This window comes from Pongo abelii, chromosome 4, assembly GCF_028885655.2.
Source record: "Pongo abelii isolate AG06213 chromosome 4, NHGRI_mPonAbe1-v2.0_pri, whole genome shotgun sequence".
In the NCBI taxonomy this organism is placed as follows: domain Eukaryota; kingdom Metazoa; phylum Chordata; class Mammalia; order Primates; family Hominidae; genus Pongo; species Pongo abelii.
In genome coordinates this window covers 153613975-153633410 of record NC_071989.2, presented here as the reverse complement: position 1 = coordinate 153633410, position 19436 = coordinate 153613975, and positions in this window count along the sequence as shown.

The following is a 19436-nucleotide window of genomic DNA, read 5'->3' as shown; positions in this document are numbered from 1 at the left end:
AACCACTTTCTGTATCTTTGATTGGGGATTAAGTTTTGATATTTCCCTGCAAGGGTGAGCAATCTTTAAGCAATAGATCATTTTATGAAGCTTCTAAGATGAGCAAGCCTGTTTTGAGAACATAAAATTGGCAGGAACTTGAGCTTGAAATTTGAATAGAGACCAAACTGAGTATCTGTACAAGTTTGAAGAGGCACAGATGATTTTATGCAAATTGTTTGTTTATGGAATGTTTCTCCTGGGCACATCTGCTGGATCACATGGGCTGAAAGTGGAAGGAGAGATAGAAGCTCTTAAGTTAAAGGGACTATTGACTTGCTTTTTTTGGTTTGTTTGTTTTTTTTCCAGTAGTTAGAAATAAAAAGAGTAATATCTAACATTTATGGAACACTGTTGTTGAAGGACTTTTCCTTAGTTCAGCTAAAGTTGGGGTCCTTCTCCCGTGGCCACAGAAGTTTAGGCTTGCGGATGGTTTAAAGGGTGAGTAAAGCAGGGTTTTATTGAGTGAAAAGGGAAAAAAGGGAAACAGGGACTCTCGGCAAAGCCAGAATCCCTGCTAGAGAGCTTCTCACCTTGCAGTTTGAATCCCAGTTTCCACACAGCCAGGCTCCTCCTGGCTGAAAATGGCACGGACTTCTGTGTCTCCACCCCAGTGTGCATTCCCAGTGCACAGGCCGGTTGGAGTTTTGCCAGGCCACCTGGCTGTCTCACTGTTGTAGGACCTAGGCTAAATGCCTTGAAATTACTTAATGGTACTACTATTATCCTCGTTTTACTAATGAGGAAAGTGAAACTCAGGTAGGTAAGGAGCTTACCATTGCCTCACAGCAGTAAGTGGCTGAGACAGGTTTTGAACCCAGGCAGTCTGTCTCCAGAATCATTTTCTCAGTTATGCCGTGGTACGTGGACATTCTTAGATAATATAGAATAACTCTAGAGGATTGAGTTAATACTTAACACACAAATACAACAGTTTGTTTAAAAGAATTTCAGAAAACTTCAAATTTTTGCTCTTACCTTAAACTTGATAGAACATTCTTTTTGGGACAGGATGGCTCCATTCACTCCCTCGAAATTGAACAGAAAACCTGATTAAATAACAGGCCTCTAGGCTTGTGACCATCAAATCAGAGCCCTTATTAACATCATCAGTGAGAAATGTAGAAATTCTTATCTCTCTCAAACTAGTACCTCAAACTGAACTATTATTATAGAGGCTTGACATAGATTGTGTGAAGGAATCTGATTATGTAATGGGAATTGTGCTGAGATATCACATAAGTTAAAATTGATAGAAGGCAGAACTTGAGTTCTTTAAAATTATATAAAAGCAACTTAAGTGTGATGACAGCATATTGGTAATTATATGGAGCTTTGCTTCATGTGTGATATTCTGCCAAACAGAAAATAAAGCCAAATGAAATATATTTTTGTTGATCCATGAAACATCACCCAGTCCTCTGCATTTGTTACCCAGGTTCTCTGTTATGTTGTTTTTAAGCCATTTTTTTGTAGTATGGTGCTCCTTTCTGACTCAATCCATTTTCTCAGAAATTCTTCCAGGAGATCTGATAGCATATCATGCCTATTGTTGAAGAAAGTGGTGCTTTTGTTGAGTGTTTGATCACTTTTCTGTTGGGAACTGAGTTGTCAGCTGCTTATGATATCAGGATAAGATGTATGCCAAGGAAAATGAAAAAGACATATTTGCTAAGCCTGCCAGAGGATATATTGACAATTGTGTCAAAATCCGAAAGCATGGCTTCAATGGTTAAAATATATATGAGTATTTTTATTCTGTAAAATAATTCCAAGATTTGAAGTCTGTGTATTTACCATAATAATATGAAGACAAGCAATCCACACAAATAGCAACTGTAATAATATGAAGACAAGCAATCCACACAAATAGCAACCCCAACTTCTGAAAACATCCACCTAATATAGGAAGGATTAAGATTACTTCATTTATTCAACATGAATTATTGAATACCCACTGTGTCATTCACTGTGTTATGCATTAGGGGTAAATCAGACACATTCCCTTAGTTAAGGTGATTCCAGTCTAGAGGGTGACAAAGATATGCAACTAGATGAATGAAGCTGTATAATGAGTAAGAATGTTATTCTTTACTTCCCTACCCCATAGACTCATTCTTTACCCTTCCTTTCCTTGCTTTGTGCCCTGGGAGGTTGACATCAATGAATTTCCCACTTACCGTCTTGATTCAAGTTGGGTTTAGCCAATGAGTCACTGGCAAGAAGATTAGAGGGGCCAGAGTTTTTCTTCCTTCCTGTCTTCCTGTTCCAGCATCTACTTTCTGGCAGTGACTGTGCATCTCTATGATTACTCTCCTGGTGTCCTCTCTGTTTCTTTGCAGCGTCAACTCCCACAAGGTTCTGGGCAACAGGACTTCCTCATCCCTTGTTCCTTCAACTCTCTTAGTTGTAGTGACTTCCATCGTTGCTTCTCTCTGGGTGCTTGAACATCTCATGTTTATTCCCTTTGTCATGCAATAACCCAGAAATAGATCCTTTATGTAAACTCTCTTCACTTGAATGGCTAAATTGAAGTTTGTTTCCTCCCCAAACTCTTGATAGTTGCAAGAATTATATTAGAGATACTAATTGATTCTATTCATTAATCATTTATTCAACAATCATAGACATATTACTGAGTGCCTATTATGTGACAGTTTAGTAGGCACAAGGTATAGACCAGTACTTTCTGATAGAACTTGAAAATATTGTACACTGTCCAATATGGTAGCTACTAGCTACATGTGGTTACTGAACACTTGAAATGTGGCTATTGTGACCTGGCAATTGAATTTTAAACTTTATTCACTGTTAATTAATTTCAATTTATATAGCTCTATATGCCAGTGGCTACAGTATTAGACAGCACAAGTGTGGATTAATATTAATAGAGCCCTGAATAACTCTTTTGGAAAGAGGTAGGTAAGGAGAAAGCAGGGTTTGAGCTGAGATCTTGCTAGGCAGAAGACATTTGACCTGCTCTATAGATGAGGAGATCTCTTTATCAGGCAGAGAAATGTGGAGTGTGAATTCTGGGGAAAAGAGCATCTTCTGTAAATGCTAAGAGGCTTTCATATATAGAAGGGCATGGTAGTATCAGAGCACTACATAGTATTCAGAGTGGTTAGGTCTTAATGATTAAGGGGGATGTGGTGAAAAACCAATTGAGAACATTGGGTTTGAGCTGTATGTTGATGAGCCATATTTTATGTCTGTATTGCACTACTCTTTTATACTGCATTATAAAACCATTAGGTAGGTCATTTTAAAACATAAATACTAAGCAAATAGTAATAATATGTATATATTTCTTTTAAAAATATTACATTGAATTTTCAATTGAAAATAAAACATGATTATTTACAGTATGCTCAATTTTGTTGCCCCTCATTGTTTAGAGTTTAGCTAGGAAAGTGAATTCAATATTATCATATGATAGATATGTCAGTGATCTAGCTTTATTCAGAGATGCCCAAAGTGCCACAGGGCACAGATGAAGTTTCCTGTTGCCAAATCTTAAAGAGACCAGAGAAGAGTTTCTGGATAAATTGTGAGGTTTGGACTCAAAGAATGGATATGTGTTGTCTAGATGAATTTGTGTAACTGTATGGGGTAGGTGTAGAAGGGGAGGGGTGATGGGAGCGGATCAGAGTGTGTTCCCATTAGAAAACATTAACTGTGACATAGTGAGGGGGAGAGGAAGCTGGAGTCATCTAAAGAAACGGATCTAAACAGACCTAAGTTAGAAAGGATCACTCTGCTTGAGTGCCTCTGTAGAGTGGCTTAGGGAGAGGTAAGAGTGCAATATCAGTTATAACGCCATAGTAGTAACACAAGGAAAGCATAATGGTGTTTGAACACAGGTAATCTATGTCTCAGGTTCTGAAAAATACTATGTCTCATATATGATTTTTCTCACTGCCAAAAACTTATTTATATTTCTCCAAACAATAAAACAACTCTACTTTTGTTTTGGGTCATAATAATAATAGCTGTTATTTAGCAAGCACTTACTATGTGCCAGTCACTCTTCTCAGCTTTTACATGCTGAGGATTAACTTACTAAATCCTTACAACAACTCTATGGGGCAGGCACCGTTATTATCTCCTTGTTTTACAGATGAAGAAATGGAGTCTCAGTGAAATTAAGTAAGTTTCCCAAGATTGCCCTTAGTAAGTTCCAGAGCAGGATTTCAATACTGGCCATCTGCTTCTAGAGCCATCTCATTAAGTTCTACCCTTTTCTTTAAAATTCTCATAGCTACTTTTGCTGATGCTTAGTTAGTATTTGTGGGTGAAGTATTGTTTTTTACCTTGAATATTGAGTTGGCTAGGAAATAAGATTATCTAATGTAGAATTAACTTTGAAAAATTTATACCTCTCTTGTAGACTTTGAAAGAAAAGGATGGTCATTTTAAGAAGGATGGAAAAAAAAATGCCAAGGCAGACAACATTATATCCTATTAAGGCATCTGAGATTATTAAATTTACTATACTGCAGTTGTCTACATAATAGTCTCATTAATCAAAATGCTTTTCAGTTTACACACTTCAATGTGAATAGTTTTAAATGCTGAATATGATTATTTTAAAGAGGTTTTAAAGAGACGTAGTTGACAGATTTGCAAAGTATCTTTTCTCTAATAGACCAGATCACTGCAAATCAACACTAAAATATGTATGTTTCCGGATGCTTGATGAATATTTGTAGCTTATTGGGAATCTGTATTTATAAGATTTACCTTAAGATCACTCATTGCAGCACAGTGTCATAAACTCTCATTTGTTTATGTTATAATTACTCTTAAGATAGATTCCAGTAGATTAAATTTAGAAATGTCCCTGATGCAGACTGTCCTGCAATTACACTATTCTAGGAGAAAATGTATTGTTCTTAGAAGTATTGTCAAAAGTACTTGATATAGGATCTAAATTTCTCCCCACTTCAGACATGTTGTACAAAAAAAGCACAATTTGGTTAGAGGTTTTGGTTAGAGGTGGGAAGTTGTCTGGGTGTCCCTAAAACCCAACACTCATTTAGTTCACAGCTTAGATATCTAATAATTCTTACTACTGTGGCCTTCACTTACATATCCTGGATACTCATCAGTCTTACAAAATTCTATCAGAGTCACATTAGGCAGCACAATCTGAAACAGAATATGCCAACCATTTCAACCTGGTAAATTTCCCATTTTGCCATTGAATCTGACCTCACATTGATTTCCTTTCACAATAACCTGCCTTTCTTATAAATAGCATTATATTTGTTTGCATTAAAACAGGTACATGGCAATTATATAAAAATGAGGTGGGAGGAGAGATGAGCTTATGACATATGGTATCTATTGATATTCTTCCTAAATAAATGCTTTGGATCTCATTCTTTCATTGAAGATTGCATAGAAAGAAGCCATAGCATGTACAAGTAATAATAATAATAATAATAATAATAGTAATAGAAAGACAATGTTTACAGGCATAACCAGTTTAGATGGAGAAATGTGAGACACCAGAACATGTCTGAGGATTCAGGATCATAGAAATTTTGGTTGTTTTGAACCATGGCAAATGTGGGGAAGATTAATGAAAAATGAGGCTCTAAAAGAGTGTGAAGTCCAAGTCATGAAAATCTTAGATCTATGCTAAGGAAGTTAGATTTTCTCCATTTGCAGTAGGGATCTGCTGAAGGGCATTAAGCAGAGAAACATTCTGTTTTTGTCTTTGTTTTTTGTTTTTTTTTTAGGGACACAGTCTCTCTCTGTTACCCAGGCTGGAGTGCAGTGGCACAATCATGGTTCACTGCAGCCTCAGCCTCCTGGGCTTAAGCAGTCCTGCTGCTTCAGACTCCAGAGGTAGCTAGGACTACAGGTATGCACCACCATGCCCAGCTAATTGTTTAATTTTTTATACAGATTGGGGGTCTCACTACATAGATCAGGTTGGTCTTGAACTCCTGATCTCAAGTAATCCCCCCCCCCCCATGATTCCCAAAGTGCTAGGAGTACAGGCATGAACCACTGTGACCAGCCAGAAAAAATGGTATAAATGCTAGAAAGTTCACCTACATTTGTGTGGTAAAACTATAAACCAGAACTTCGTTATCATTAGATCTATAGCAGTATGAGATTTGGAAACTCATCATTCCTTTCAACAACACATTAAAAGGATCATCCAACTTTTAATATGTTAATCAAGTATTGGGTATTATTTTTTGAAGAACTAGGGGGCCTTCACATCTAAAGCAGCCTGCAGGCAGCATTGACACCAGGCTTGGCACATGGAGACGGTTGGTTTGGTTGAAGCTGAGAATATTTAGCTGAATTGGAGTCTCTCAATAGAGTTCTGCTCCTTTCTCCAGGGATCTTAAAGCTAATAGAAATCAACTGAAATTGGGTCAAGTTATCAACAGTGAGCTAAAAATCACAAGACTGGCTAATCAACTGTTGTTTAGAGAAAATCCCAAGTCAAACATATGGAAAATGAGGCTTATGAATCATAGCTCCAGCTTGGCTTTAGCCCTGAGGCGAATAAAACTAAATCAGTAAAAATATATTCAGTAGAACCATAACTTATTCTAATTCTGTCTAAGGCATCTCAGTTCTAAAAGCAGAGAACCCTCCACAGACCTAAAGAGAACAATTCTTCCTCTATCCCTAGAATCAGACTGGGAATTCAATGCTGGCATCACCCTCTCCAACTGTTGTGATTTTGGACAAGTCACTTAAATGCTCTAGCCCTCATTTTCTTCATCTTAAAAATAAAGACAATAAAAAAGAAAACTGGCCAAATCTGTATCAGAGGGCCTGTGTGCTCCAGGAGGTCAGAGACTATCTGCATTATTTCCATAACTGAATCCTCCCTCAGTGAATAGCATAGAATCAGGCATATGGCAGGCATCTAACAGATGTTTGTGAAAAGCATAAGTAAGTGAATGAAGAGATAGAAATGTTATAATACATAATGAAAGTGCTTTGTGAGCCACAGATTGCTGTATATATGGTGACATCATGATGCTTCAGATTCTGTAGGTTTACGTCATACATAAACGATCTCCAACCATTTTCCTCTCACTTCGAAAAAGCAACAGCTAAGCTATTTGTCACTTATTATTTGTTAGGTCATCATGTTCATTTCCTCATGCATTTCTTATGACAACTTTAAGAAGTTGGAACTGTCATTAACCCAGTTTTTAGATGAAGAAATCCAGCCTGAGGTAGGCTAAGTAAATTCCTCAAAACAAAACAGCAGTAAGTGGTGGCACCAAGGCTCAAGCTCAGTCTTTCTGCCTCCAAAGTCTATAATCTATTCTATTACTCAAATGAAAACTTCAGACTTGCTTTTTATTCTAAAACATATTGTAGTTAAAAAAATAGACTTCAAGCAGTCAGGTTGTACTGAATGATTCTAGTTTGCATAAAAGGATTTACAGAATTAGATAGGGCATTATATTTGATTCAGTAATGTTTTTCAACCCTCAACTCTGTAATTCTATTAATATGGTTTCTTTCTAAGGACATCTACACAACCTAAAAGAAATGGGTGAATTCCTAGATACATAAAACCTATCAAGATTGAATCATGAAGAAACAGAAAATCTGAACAGACCAATAAAGAGTAAGAAGCTTTAGTCAGTGATAAAAATCTCCCATTAAAGGAAAGCCAAGGACCTGATGGCTTCACAGCTGAATTCTGACAAACATTGAAAGAGCCGAAATATCAATCCTCCTCAAATTTTTATTAGGTTGGGGCACAATTAATTGCGGTTTTTGCCATTGAAAGTAATGACAAAAACTGCAATTACTTTTGCATCAACCTAATACAAAAAGTTGAAGAGCAAATATTACTATATAACTCTTTTTACAAGGCCAGAATTACCCTGATATAAAAACCAGATAGTAAAATTATAAAAAAAGAAAATTACAGGTCAATTTCCCTGATGAACATAGATGCAATCTTTTTCAACAAAATACTAGCAAATAGAATTAAACAACACATTAAATGGATTATCCTCCTTTTAATGTGTTAATCAAGTAGGGAATAGTAAGTGGGATTTACCCCATCTTCTTTTAATTCTACCCTCCCCTTCCCTCTCCTTTCCCAACTCATCTCTTTACTCATGGCCAACTGTGGCTGCTCAAAAGGGGCGGCCTCAGCTCCTGAACCTATCTTTTCAAAACAACTTACTCGGTATTGTAGGTATTATTTTAAAAACATGGGACAGATAATGTAGTCAAGGGCCACTCTGTTCTAATCACCTGTGTCCAGAGAGATTGGGTTCATGTATCATATTATGTGGGATATTTAATGGCACATATAGTACCAATGCTATATGGTACTGGAGAAAGTGATTGGTAACTCTGATATAAGAGGATAGCTCTTCTGAAAATACAATACACATGAAAACATTACTAAAAGAATGGTTAGCAATTCTATGAAAGTCTGAGGAAGTCATAGCCATATATGCTTCAAAGGGGATCGAATCGAAATTATCAACTTCAAAAGCAAAAATCATTTCTCTAAAATAGTGTTCATGTATAAATCTGAGGAAGAACCAATACACATTATCCTTTTAATGTATTTTTAAAATTATAGGTTGAGATACATTGACCTAAAACAGTTCTCCAAATAATGAGAAAACCAGTTACTAAATTAACTTGTGTTATTTGATTGCTTTGCAAAAACTCTGAAGGCAATATTGTCTGAAAATACAAGTGCTATAAATATTTTCAATTTATTATTGATGTGGCCTTTTAGCACATACCCTTACTTGTAGTTCACTGGATCAGAGTGATTCCATTAAATCTTTTATAAGCTATTGAAGTCTGAATATCTCTTAGCATTGAAGCAAGTTGTCAAGAGAAATGGGAACTCATCTAACTGTTGCCATTACATATTTCTGTCTTCTTGCATCCTGCATCCCTGTGCTTCATTTATTATTTTGATTACCTACTAGGTACAAAGTGGAACACTAGTTACTAAGGTGTGCACATGGCTTGAGCATTTCTTACGAGATTTCTTGAGAGTCAAAGGAGCTAACATGTGAACCAACTTTGAAAAAAATAAATTGTAATACACACAAAAGGTATTCTTATTTTTATTTCCCTGGATCTTGTAGAGTATCCAAAGAAATATGTGTCTTTTGGTCTACCAGGCAACCGAAAGTGGAAAGTTTCCACAGGAAGAATCAACTGCACAAACAGTGATTAATATGAAATAACTAATTGGACTGAGCCCCTGGAGAAACTACAGAAAGCTGAGAGGTGGAGATGTGCATATTGCTCTGTTTATTCTGGCAAAATGAAAGCCTTTTCCCATTTACATTTCCTCTTATTAATATGTGACATGGACTATCATCATCGCCCATTCTATTCTGTTTGCAGGGCTTTAAGAAGGTGACTCAGGGGCACTTAATGAAGAACGACAAGCAACTAATATCAGTCAAATATTTCATTATTTCTTGAACATTAATCTCCTCTTCTGCAAAGATTAGTCAAAGTGCTTAACTGAAAAAGCTAGGAGAAAATATGGACAGCATGGAGATCAAATTAATCCCTGTCTTTTGAACACAAGTAAAGAATTTGGCTGAATGTTGAAAAAAGTAGTAAAAACAGATTACATGTGAACAAGAGCAACCTAATCACTGCACAAAGCAGAATAGTCTGTACATTTGGGGATCCTTGGCTTTAATTGAACTCATGAAAACTGAGTGTTTTGTAGGTTGTTTGATTTTTAGCTCAAGTCTGAATTGGCAAAGAAGTCCTGTACCTTCAGGCTGTATTATAAACTCAGGGTTTTTTCTTTCTTTTTTTCCTCATATAAGTTTGTTTTCTATCCCTCCCCTCCCCTCCCCTCCCCTTCCCTCCCTCCCTTCCTCTCTCTCTCTGGAGATGGAGTCTCACTCTGTTGTGCAGGCTGGAGTGCAGTGGCACAATCTTGGCTCACTGCAACCTCCGCCTACTGGGTTCAAGCAATTCTTCTGCCTCAGCCTCCTGAGTAGCTGGGGCTACTGGTGTGCACCAGCACGACCAGCTAATTTTTTGTATTTTTAGTAGAGACGGGGTTTCACCATGCTGGCCAGGCTGGTCTCGAACTCCTGACCTCAAGTGATGTGCCTGCCTTGACCTCCCAAAGTGCTGGGATTACAGGCTTGAGCCACACACCCGGCGTGTTTTTGTTATTTCTAAAACCCTCTCAAGCACAGGGAGTAGATTTTCAGCCATTATACATGCTGACTGGACTAAAAAGTCCTCTGCTGCTCTTCTGAGTCCTTCTATCAGAGAAGTCCAGAGAGTGCTTCCAAGTTTGGACCATAAGACCAGCTTCTTGAGAGTCGGAAGATCCTTGGGAAGGTGGGTGGGTGTAGAGTAGACTCAGTTTACCATCTGAACTAGAAAAAAAAAAAACTGGACTCTTCTTTAAGCTTGATCCTATTTCTTTTGCACAAGCCATCTGATGGTTACCACCTGTCTTCTGCCTATTTTAAAATAATGAAAGAGTATAACTGGATTGTTTGTAACACAAAGGATAAATACTTGAGGGGATGGATACCCCATTCTTCATGATGTGATTATTATGCATTGCATGCCTGTATTAAAACATCTCATGTACCCCATGCCTACTAAACACCCACAAAAATTAAAATTACTTTTTTAATTGATAAGGAATGCTACATAGAATATTATTATAACAAGCCATTTATTGAGTTCTTGTTATATGCTAGACAGTGAAGTAAATGCTTTACATTAACAATGATTTAGCTTTTAAATCACATCAAAATATTTTTATTTTGTCTATAAGGAAATTCAGTCTTTATTCATATAAAGATCAGTTATTTTGCATTCCCACCAACAGTATAAAAGCATTCCTGTATTGCCATAACCTTGCCAACATTTGTTGTTTTTTGACATTTTAATAATTGCCATTCTGACTGGCATTAGATGGTATCTCATTGTGGTTTTGATTTACATCTCTCTAATGATCAGTGTTGTTGAGCTTTTTTTTCCGTGTATTTCTTGGCCGCATGAATTGCTTAATACCTAGGTGATTGGTTGATAGGTAGAGCAAACCAGCATGGCGCATGTTTACCTATTGTAACAAACCTGCACATCCTGTACATGTACCCCAGAACTTATACAAATAAAAATAAGGATCAGTTATTTTAGAACAGAAGAAAATTCCAGGAGCAAGACTTATCTCCAGAACAGGTTGCCTTTGCCTCCCCAAACCTATTCTGTAAAATACATTTAGATAGTTATGGTGATGTGCTGGGAAAAAAGCTGTAATTGGTGGGGGAGATTGGAAATTATAATTTTGAAGCAATAAAATCTTTTCAAATTTGTTTTTGAACATTATAAAGTCAGCCATGTCTATAGAACATCATAACTTGAAATCCAAAGCCTGGGTGATACTATGCAAACACCAAAATCTCTGTTTCCTTCCAGTGGCCAAATGACCCCTTTTAATTGTTGTCAGCCAGAGCCAAAGGGCCAACATTTCAAGAAGAGAGGTATATTGGTATTCTTAACACAGGTTTCACATTCAGACAGTCTGACTTTAAAATGGATTCTTTAAATCATTGCCGTCCAAACTGTGGTCCAGGGGGCAGCAACATTAACATCATCTATGAGACTGCTACAAATGCAGAATCTCGGGTTCTACCACAAACTGAAGCATAATCTGCCTTTTCAACAAGATCCTCATGTGATTGGTGTCCACACAAGGCATCAGTGTCACCTGCCAAGTTCATGGCAGACCTTTGCTATGGTTTTGGGCATCCACAGATTTGCTAAACCCCACAGGGATTTTGATATTAAGCCAAAGTTAATTTTTCCTTCAGCTTCTGAGTATTTTTAGGAAGTGACAAGATCAGGTCCAAGATGGGAAACGTCTCTTAATATTTGAGGAAGACTCTCTAGGTAGTGTTTAAAGTGGCAATGATAGAACATCTTATGTTCTCTCTTGAGCCTCTAATTTTTCCTCTAGATTTTAAGGATGTCTAAAACTTTCCAAAATCATTCTCTTGCTTCCTTTCTCATATGTCCCCTCTTCTTCCTTTCTCTATCCATACACCCTTCAATCATCATAAAAAAGAGAAAGAAACAAGGCTGAGTGTAGATACCAATAGGCAGTTCTTCTTATTTTTTTGTCCTCCCTCAAGTTCTGCTTCTAGGGAAGGAATGGAACTATGAAAGACCCTACATGCCTCCTGTACAATCCTCTTTCATGCTTCTGTGAAGCTGCTTCACATTTGTTTTGTTTTGTTTTTTTTCACAACCATCAAAGGTCTAAACCCTTTGTTTTTTTATGTGTCCTTCCTCATCTTTATCAATAAAGGTATCAATAAATCAAATCTTTATCAATAATGATGAAGAAGGACATGTAAAAAGAGATGTTCATTTTCCAAAGGTACATTCTGGGCCATGATCCAGATTTCTACCTAAATGAACATCTCAAAAACGGTTTGTTGGCAATTGAGCCTTTCTACTCTCTGCCTGACAATATAGCTAAAATGTCTGTTGACATAACTGTGGGATGCATTAATTCATAATTTCACACCTGAAATGATAAGCTCCCACAGTTGCAATAAGTTATGCATTTGTATTTGTGCCTCTAGCCATTTGTGAGCACTTGATGTGAAATATCCTTTCCCAGAACTATCTTATAAGACTCTCCTAACTTTGCTCTCCTAAAGAACAGAGAAGAGGGACTTAAAGGAAGTAGTAATTATGTTGTGTCTTTGGCAACCATGCCCTAGTCAACATTTGGCTTTTCTTTCACCCTTACAAATTATTACTTGGCAATGTTTACATGAATAGCTGTCATTTTAATAATGTTTATTTTTTGGCACAGTGTGTTTCAGGGCCTCTGGACAACTGAACAAAATTTACTAAACAAAATGACAAAATTAACCAAATAAGACAATAAGTCCAAATAAAAGCATATAAAGTCCTGTAGGAAAACATAGGACTGACTTTCCCCTAACAAGGTTGAACTGAAACAGTCATATTTTGGGGATGCAACTATTCATTTCAGCACGGCCACTTGTGGCCTGCTGGGTAGAGACATTTTCCTGACCTTTTTCTGGAGATTGTTTTATTCCATTCTCAGGGTGGTTTGTTCCTTTAAAGGACAGACTTTTTCAGTAAGCCCAAGGCTACTGGTATAGATATATTTAGGATTGAGATGGACTTGAGAGTATGTCAGACCTGGGTTCCAATTCCAACCCTGTCATCTCCAGTTATGTCACTTGATAATCAATATCTTCACTGGTAGAATGATACCTATATTACAGGTTTGTTGTGAGTAATTAATGACATTATTCAGGAAAAAATACTTATTATCAGCATTATTATTATTTTCATTACTATCATTTGAGGTAGTAGTAGAATTGGTAGCAGAATTTCAGGGTTTGATGTCAGGAACCCATTTGGGAGCCACAGTGGAACCAATGGAGGAGCAAAGGATAGTGTGAGTGGAGAAGTGAAGTACTGAGTCAAGGTTCTAAGAGTTGAGTGGCTTAGCTGGGATATTTATGAAAGGTGGCTGATTGACACAAACACAGCTACAGTGAATATTTACATCATAGTTGAGAAAGCAGGCAAACTACTCAGTGGCAAAAAGATTTTTAATAATGGAAAGAAAAGGATGTGAGATGTCTAATATTCTGTTTTAATTGATTTTTCTGCACTAGGATGTACCACTTTCCGTTGCATCTGAAATCTAATGAGATTCTAATATTCGATGACGTTTTAAGAGGTGAAGGAATTGGGGACATGAAGATTATAGCAAAGTGAAGAGACAGTTTATAGAAGAAGTAAATTCCAGATGAGCAATAGAATATTCAGTAGAGTTATATATATTTAATATTTATATAAATTTTATATTTATATTTATAATATATTTAATATATTTTATATATTAATATATTTCAAATATTCAGTAGAAATATTTCAAGGACCTCTCAGGTATCCCCTTCCACATCACTCAGAACTACCTTTCCAGTCTTAATGGCCTTAGAGTGTTTTGACTCACAAAGCTTACCTAGAACCTATGTCAGTCCTCAGTTCAGTTAATATTACTGGGCACTCTTTCTTTGAAACAGATCTACTGGCTACTTTAAAAGAATTTTTCCACTCTCAGGTGAAATCAAGTTGGTTCTGTATATATTTCTAGTTTCTAGCCTCTTCTTAGGCCTCTATTCTCAACTGTTGGAATAATTTGCTCATAATCCTTAAATTCTTTTTAGGAAATGTTTACTAAACACCTATAATGAAACGGGCATTGTCCTAGATTCTGGGGATGCAGGGATGAGCTAGTTTAACATGGTCCTTGTCTTGAAGGTGAGCTACACATACAGGATGATGGCTGTAACAATAATACCAATTATTCCTTAGATGCCTCCAGTACCTCACAAAGGGAATGGTGTTACAGCATTAGAGCCATCACTCTTTATCAATAGCAAAGTATCCTAACGTTTTCCTAGCAGTAACAGATATTTCAGTCTGCCTAATAGCACTGATTGAGTGTGGCATACAGAATGATAGCTACCACATGTCCACCAGTGCAGCCCTGACTGAAGAACATGTTTTCCTTTTCTGTTGGTGTGCTTTATGCAACAGTGTAGTGAACAAGAACTAGGAGTCAGAATTTCTAGGCACTGTTTTGCCCCTTATCAACTGTGTGGCCTTAGCTGAGTCATCTCTGATCTCATTTCTACATTAGTTGAAGGAGGAAAATAATACCCAAAGACATACTTCCAAAGGCTAGTACAAAAAACAAGTTAAGTGTGTAACTGTGATGAATCTTTGTTCATAAACCTGGAGCTAAAAAATAATCAGATAGTTTTATTTAAAGTGCATCTAGTTCAATCTCAATCTCAAATTTAATCTGTATGCTCATCCCAGTTGGCTGGCAGATAAGTAATTCTCTATCATTTTGGGGATCTCCCCTCCCTATCATGATACCAAGGTATTTGTCAGCACCTAAGCAGCAGAGAGACTTCTCAGACAACGTAGTCTGTGTACACTCTGGTGAATAGTGAGAGGTGTCTATTGTATTTACCCGTATGTTTCTTGTTTCCATCCTCACTAGGGAAATTGAAACACTTGCCAACACCCAGACCGCTATGCGTAGGTTCCAGCCTTTCTTGGTTCGTATATTAACATCCTATCCCCAAGCACCTGCCACTTCTCAGTGATTGTGGTATTCTCCTGTCATCCCTCCTTCTCTAAAACACCAAACATATATATTTTTAAATGTCCCGAGGCCCTTGACAAATAAGGAAGATCTATTGACCTCAAATGGCTTTTGCTTTGCATTCCACCGTAAAAACTGGCCTAATGCAAGAAGGCTAGAAAATACAAGGGGCCAGGTCATTTGCTCAAAAGATGAGAAGGCAAAAATATGAACTCTTCTATATTTTTGATAGAAGCAACAGGAATTTTTATATTGGTTATCCTGTAAAGGGGCATTTAAGACACATAAACTCTAATACACATATCAGGATGTGTTGTTAGAATTCACCAGAGTCACAGGCACCTCTGCAGAGCAGTGGGTAACTAACGAGAAAAGAGGTACATCATCCTGCATTCACAGATGCTGCTCTTTTCTGGTTATGGTTCATGCCACGGTCATCACATGTTGGATTTCAGCTTTGAAGAGGCCTCCAGAGCCAGTATAGATCATTGAGTCTTTGATTAAGCTCTGCTAAGGCCTAACAGTCTGGAATTTTTCATTATTTTCTTGGCAAGATTCATAGGTTATCTTCTAACAGGCAACAGAAAGCAGAAGTTGGGAAAAAGTATGTACCACTGTTTGGGGTCCCACAAAGGAAAGGCCCATTACAGTGCCTTTAAAAAGACCACATTCACTTTAATAGGTTCAGCTTCTTTCTATGTTAGAGTCTGGATCCCATTTTCATATCTCTCCCACCCACCACCAAATGTCCAAAATAATGATCAATTAATAACAATAGAATATTTAATAGTAAGAGCAGTCACTACTAATTCAGTGCTTACTCTGTATTAGACTTTGTGCCTAGAACTTAGAATACCTTCTACCTTTGTATTGGGTTGAATTGTGCCTTCCTCCAAAAATTGTGTCTCTCAAAAAAATATGACCAAATCTAATCCCTAGTACCTGTGAATGTGATGGGTAGTGGGTTGAATAACATCCCTCTGAAATTTCATGTCCATCTGAATCCTCAGAATGTCACTTATTTGAAAATCAGGTCTTCGAACATATAGTTAGTTAAAAAATGAGCTTAAATCCAATGACTGGTGTATTAGTCCATTCTCACATTGCTATAAAGAAATACCTGATACCGGTACCAAAACAGATATATAGACCAATGGAACAGAGCAGAGGCCTCAGAAATAACACCACACATCTATGACCATCTGATCTTTGACAACCCTGACAAAAATAAGCAATAGGCAAAGGATTCCCTGTTTAATAAATGGTGTTGGGGAAACTGGCCAGCCATATGCAGAAAACTGAAACTGGACCCCTTCCTTACACCTTATACAAAAATTAACTCAAGGTGGATTAAATACTTAAATGTAAGACCTAAAATCATAAAAACCCTAGAAGAAAACCTAGGCAATACCATTCAGGACATAGGCATGGGCAAAGACTTCATAACTAAAAAACACCAAAAGCAATTGCAACAAAAGCCAAAGTTGACAAATGAGATCTAATTAAAGAGCTTCTGCACAGCAAAAGAAACTATAATCAGACTGAACAGCTAACCTACAGAATGGGAGAAAATTTTTGCAATCTATCCATCTGACAAAGGGCCGATATACAGAATCTACAAGGAACTTAAATAGATTTACAAGGAAAAAAAAAAACCCATCAAAAAGTGGGTGAAGGATATGAACAGACACCTCCCAAAAGATATTTTTGTGGTCAACAAACATATGAAAAAAAGCTCCTCATCACTGGTCATTAGGGAAATGCAAATCAAAACTACTATGAGATGCCACCCCACCCCAGTTAGAATGGCAGTCATTAAAAAGTCAGGAAACAACAGATGCTGGAGAGGATGTGGAGAAATAGGAACACTTTTACACTGCTGATGGGAGTGTAAATTAGTTCAACCATTGTGTAAGACAGTGTAACAATTATGACTCAAGGATCTAGAACCAGAAATACCATTTGACCCAGGAATACCATTACTGGGTATATACCAAAAGGATTATAAATCATTCTACTATAAAGACACATGCACACGTATGTTTGTTTCAGTACTATTCACGATAGCAAAGACTTGGAACCAGCCCAAATGCCCATCAATGATAGACTGGATAAAGAAAATGTGGCACATATACACCATGGAATACTATGCAGCCATAAAAAAGACTGAGTTTATGTCCTTCGCAGGGACACTGATGAAGTTGGAAACCATCATTCCCAGCAAACTAACACAGGAACAGAAAAGCAACACCGCATGTTCTCACTCATAAGTGGGAGTTGAATAATGAGAACATATGGGGACAGGGAGGGGAACATCGCACACTGGGGCCTGTTGGTGGGGGTAGGCAGGGGGAGGGATAGCATTAGGAGAAATACCTAATGTAGATGACAGGTTGATGGGCGCAGCAATCCACCATGGCACATGTATACCTATGTAACAAACCTGCATGTTCTGCACATGTATCCCAGAACTTAAAGCATAATAAAAAATAAAAAATGAAAAATAATAGAAATACCTGAGATGGGTAATTTATAAAGAAAAGAGTTTTAATCAGCTCATGGTTCCGCAGGCTGTACAGGAAGCATGGAAACAACTGCTCAGCTTCTGGGGAGGCATCCGGAAGTTTGAAATCATGGCAGAAGGCGAACAAAGAGCCAGGCATTTTACATGGTGGAGCAGGAGCAAGAGAGGATGGAGGTGCTACACACTTTTAAAATGACCAGATCTCCTGATAACTCACTCACTCACTATCCTCAGAACAGCACCAAGGAGATGGTGCTACAGCATTCATAAGAACGCCACCTCCGTGATCCCATCACTTCCCATCAGGCTCTACCTCCAACATCGGGGATTACAATTCAACATGAGATTTGAGTGGGCACATGGATCTGAACTATATCACTGGTGTCCTTAGGAAAAGAGACACAAACACACAGAGAAAGCAGCTTATTTGAAGACAGAGATGCGGCAGGAGTCAATCCATATTCTACTGAAAAAATGAAAGAGAATGATGATTAAGTAGCTTGTCAGCATCACACTAATTTCAAGTGTACAGCTAGAATTCAGACTCAGAGTTTAGTACTAAATTTTCTCAATTCTGAAGCCTGCACTCTTAGCCATTTCACCAAATCACTTCCTACTATTTGCTAGGAAAATATGTATATCTATTTACCCAGAAGAGCTACTAGAAATAAATGAAACAGTTCATTTTGCTTGAGGCACATTTAAGGAAAGTTTAAAAAAATCTACTTCCCATTTTAACATTCCTTCAACTAACATGATTTTGTGTCTATTTTGTTCCAGACACTGTGCTGGAGAGACAAAGGGGCATAAGATACAGCTCCTGTCTCTAAGGCGTTAGCTGTCGACTAGATGAAAAAAAAAACAAAAAAACAAAAAACAAAACAAAAAACAAAACCCAGGGTGCTCTGAAAGCACCAAGAGGCACTTGTAGCAGCATTCTGGGCAGTGGTGGACAGGTGGTACTTCCCAGAGATAGAGATGTCTTGCAAACTGAAAAAGAACTTAGAAAGAGTAAGATGGAAAATTGGTAGGGTTGAGGAGGGCAGGGCAAAGGGCATTTTAAACTAAAGGAGCAGCATATATGAAGCTCAAAGGTAAGAAAGATTATGGCACGTTTATAGCATGTATTTCCTGGTGGCCAGAAAAGAGGCTGGGAACAGAGAGAGGTGCCAGGTCTATGAAGAAGCCTGGATGCCAAGATCAAGTTTATTTCAAGAGAGAGGAAAAGCATAAAAAGAAACAAGAAAATGCAATATTTTTGTGAGACATCATCTTCTAATAATTACTTGTCAGCCTTCAGATGCAGTGAGCTAAAAGAATAAGGTTGTGATGAAATATTAAAATACTCCTTTTTTTGAAACCTGAATTTTATTAATATCTGTCGAAGAAAAATTGCACTAAAAGTAATCAGGCAAGGAAAACTTTATTCAAGACTATTGCAATAGAAGAGAGACTGAACACAACTCTGAAACAAAAGGCAGGAGGGGTTGTAAGCACTGGGGTGAGTTAGTGGAAAATCACTGGAAGACATTAGGGTGGAGATTGGTCCGTATGATGAGGCCATGTGTAATTGTTCATTGTCACTTATGGAAGTTAAGCTTATGACCTAAATGTTTGTGTCCCCCAAATTCACATATTGAAACTCTATCCCCCCATGTGATCATATTAAGAGAT